Consider the following 3,910-nt stretch of genomic DNA (forward strand, 5'->3'; position numbering starts at 1 on the left):
GGCTTCCAAACCTGCCGCGGGCAAGCGAAGCCAGACGGAGGAGCTCAGGTCCCAGCCCCAGATTCCTCCTCCTTGGGGAGCAGCGTTGCAGGAGATAGGCCCGAAGCCCAGGGTTTGAAGCCTACTCCTGTACCTCCTCGCTGCCGGACCCTGGAGGTGGAAGCTCTCGACCTCTTTGAGCCTCCGCGCTTCGTTGCTAAAGCTGCGGAAGATCAAACCTGAGGCCCAGTGTGAGCCTCAAACGAGCAGACCACTGTGGGACAGTCAGTGCCGGGGCGTTTCCTGCCGCCCCTCCATAAGCAGTGCCCCTCTACCCAGGCGCACCCGGTCTTCCTGAGCAAGGGGTACCCAGGACAGTCTCGCAGCAGTGAGTACAGGGAGCCCGCTGGCCAAGGTTCCCGGGATTGGCTGGCACCTCGGGGCTGCTCCCCACAAAGACGAGCCCGATGGTGTCGGGGCGGCGGCGGCCCTGCAAGCTGCAGATTCTCAGAAGAGCTGGTGAAGTTCCTTTCCAGCCTGTGGTAGGGGAAGGGTCAAGGGGCCGGGGAGCCTGGACTGTGGGCAGGACGCGGCGCGCAAGCAGCGCGCAGGGGAGAAGTGGAGATCAGCAAGAGCGCTAGCCACAGGGCACGACCTCTGCCCTTGAAAGGAGCGAGGCCCAGAATGCCTGCTCGTGATGCAACCCTCCCGACCTCGTCCTGATGAAGGAGCCGGCGGAGACACTGGCCGATGGGCTTCTTGGAAACACAGCTGCAGAGTTCAGAGTCTTCCCACAGGAGTGGGGGCCGGTTGGGAGGGGCCCCGAGAGTCTGAACTGGTCCCTGCCTGAGATCTCTAGTGTTAAAGGGAGCCAAACCAGGAAACGCAGTACTTCTGTGGATTGGAGAATCAAATCGGAAGTCTGCCATGTAGAGAAATTGTTCCCTACATTTTAGCTCACCCTTTTCATCTCTCCTTGTAACTTCCACACGTGGGTCACAGTTCTGAGTCTTTAGACTCGTAGAATAGGTGAAAGGTGATTCTCAGGTCTCTGGACATGGAGCTGTTACCGACTCCAGCTCTCATGCGAAGAAGTTGCAAGCTGGTTCTCGTTTGTCCAAACCTCAATTTTTCATGTAAAAGTCAATCAATAATAGAACTTCCTCCAGGGAGGCATCCACATGTAGCAAGCGAAAAGATTTGTAAGAAGCGACCAAATGCCTGCACTGGCGTTTCACAGAAGCCCAAATGCAGTGTGATAACATAATTTACAGGGTCCAGAAATGACATATGCACACCCTGGGAGTGGGTCTGGTGGGGCAGCAACCGCCGTTGCAGAAACCTTGATAGTTGTGTTCGGCAGAAGCCCTGGTGTTCGTCCGGACGTGTGAACCGTGCCCACTTCCCGCACTCACACTGCTGCGCTTCGTGTTTCCTTCCCCATCTCCTGCCTGAATTCTTGTTTGATTTTTTTCTTTGTGCTTAAAAAAAAAGCACACTTTTAAACACGTATCAGTACGCGTGCGCGGTAGGTGCCGTTTCCAGTCACCTTGGGGAGTGGGTGCAGGCTCGGACCACGGCTTCTTTCCTTTGTTTAATCCCCTTCCCTTCCCTCTCCCTCTGCCCTCTGCCACTTCCTCGTCTCGATTTTCATTCTTGCTGTTGTTCATCTTAGCTCATGTTACGGCACGGAATGTCTGTCCTCGTTGGGGTTACTAGGTTCCTGTACACGGCACATCTTTATTCTACTGCTCCTCACCCCTCGCCCTGGTTTCCTTGGACCCCTGCCCTACTGCAAGAGCTCTATGCCCTTGTCCGCTTCTATCCATCCTCTGTCCTCTTTGTGCTTGGCCTCAAATGAGAGATAACGCGTGGTATGCGAGCCTGTGTCTGGCTTACTTCAGTCAAAATTGTATTTTCCAGGGGCACCTATTTTCCCACAAATGATTCAAATCTGTCATGCTTTATAGCTGATTTGTATGTGTATATATATGTATGTGTGTATGTATCACATTTTCTTCATCCAGTCTGTCGGTGGGGGTAGAGGCTGCAGCTTCTAGGCTTTAGCTGTTATAAATCATGCTCTGTAGACATTTCTATGCTTGGGTCGCTGTAGTATGATGTCTTCAACTCTTTGGGGAAGATACCAAGGCGGCAGATAGCTGGGTCCTACGGAATCTCTGATTTCAGTGAGTTTCACGGTGGTTGTACCAGTTTACATTCCCACCAGCAACAGCACGGTTCTTTCTCCACCACAGGCGTGCTGGCATTCGTTTCACCTAAATGCCTGTTTTCTGTATTTCCTGGGTCGCTTCTGCCGAATGAATGGTGTCCCCTGCTGCCATGGCCGAGACCCAGAGGTCCCCTGTGAGCCTCCGATACTCACATGGGAAGGGAATCGGATGACGGGGGCTTAAAGCTGACTTGCACTTAGGAGTGGGGTCTGGGGGAAGAGGGAGTCACGGTGGCCTGGAGGGGCTCTGTCTCCCTTCCCAACTGCTCCCTTTGCTCTCTGCTCCCCAAGCCCCATGTCTCCCTGGAGCCAGCTCACTATGGACTGCAACATAACCCGCAGTAAACCTCTCCTCCTCTAATGTTCGGGCATCGGGTATTGTGTCTCAGTGACGAAAAAGTAACCAAGACATCTGCTGACCGTGAGTGTGACCTTCTGGAAGTGATTGAGGTCATTCAGTGGGCCCTTTTCTCTCAGACTGGAAGAGATTAAGAGAGGCAATGGCCTCGTGGGGACACAGACGCACACAGAGGACAGCACTGCAGACAGAGGCACACACTGGAGTTCCCAGGCCATCAGGAAGCTGGGAAGCCAACAAAGCCCCCCCATCCAGGAAGGTTCTAGAGGGCAGGAGGTGCCGGCTGCCCTGTGGGCATGGACTGGGTCACTTGCCACTTGCCACACCTTGGTGGAGCAGTGAGGCGGTGCAGCTTCTGGCCCAGGGCTAAGGTGAGAGGAACAAGGTGCAGCCTGTAGGGAGGATTCATTGTGTTGGGGATAGCAGGCCACAAACCAGTAAAGGAAAGCATAATTAATGTGCAGGCAAGGCTGGATGCCAGGGAGGGCATAAAGCTGGGTACTGTGGTGTGGCAGGGTGTGGATGCAAAGCAAGAGAAGGGTTGACCTGGAAGGTGCAGGGGAGGAGCCTTTGAGATGGGCATTGAGGGATGCACACAAAGAGTTTCTACCCGGCAGAGGAGTATGTGCAAAGGACCTGGGGCAGATAGCTTGGGGCATATTTGGGGAAAAGAAGGGAAGCCTGCGGCTTTAGATCATCCTAGGCACTTACAAATTGTGTGATTTTAGGGGGTCCTTTACCGAGTTATGCCAGTAAGAAATGGCACAGTAAGGCTTATAGGACCATCTTTTCTGTTCCTCAGCATAGCCGTCCACACTGTATTAACCCATTTTATTTTCTCAAGGAGCCTCAAGCGTTCCCGAATATTAGTTACACCGTTGGACTAAAACCCCACTTCGCCTTAGACCCGCACTGGGAGCTTTGCGCCCACCGTCAGTCGCTGTGAGCACACACAGTAGAAGACCCAAGAAAGTGACCTTTCCCTCTCTGCTTTTCAGAAGTTTCTACAGCTCCTTCCAGCCTTAGCTTGCTTATCCGTGAAAGCGGGATGAAGGCCTCTTTGCCCCAAAGCTGGTACAGGGCAGGCCTGGTACTCGGACTTCGCTCTTCTCGAGTAAAGTCCTGGGGCGCGGGGTGTGGACGCTTAAATCGGAGTCCGGACCTTCTCACTCAGCTTTGCTGGCTGTGTGACCTCGGGCGAGTTACTGCCAGTCTCTGAGACGGTTTTCCCAGCTGCAAAACAGCAGGAACCAGAGCAACCTTTCTGCGAGGTCGCCAGGCGGGCGAGGACCCGGACCCTCCCCAGCGGCCCGCCCGTCGGGTGGCGCTGCCCCTTTCCG

This window comes from Fukomys damarensis, unplaced genomic scaffold (assembly GCF_012274545.1).
Source record: "Fukomys damarensis isolate Sample0158 unplaced genomic scaffold, DMR_v1.0_HiC HiC_scaffold_35, whole genome shotgun sequence".
NCBI lineage: Eukaryota > Metazoa > Chordata > Mammalia > Rodentia > Bathyergidae > Fukomys > Fukomys damarensis.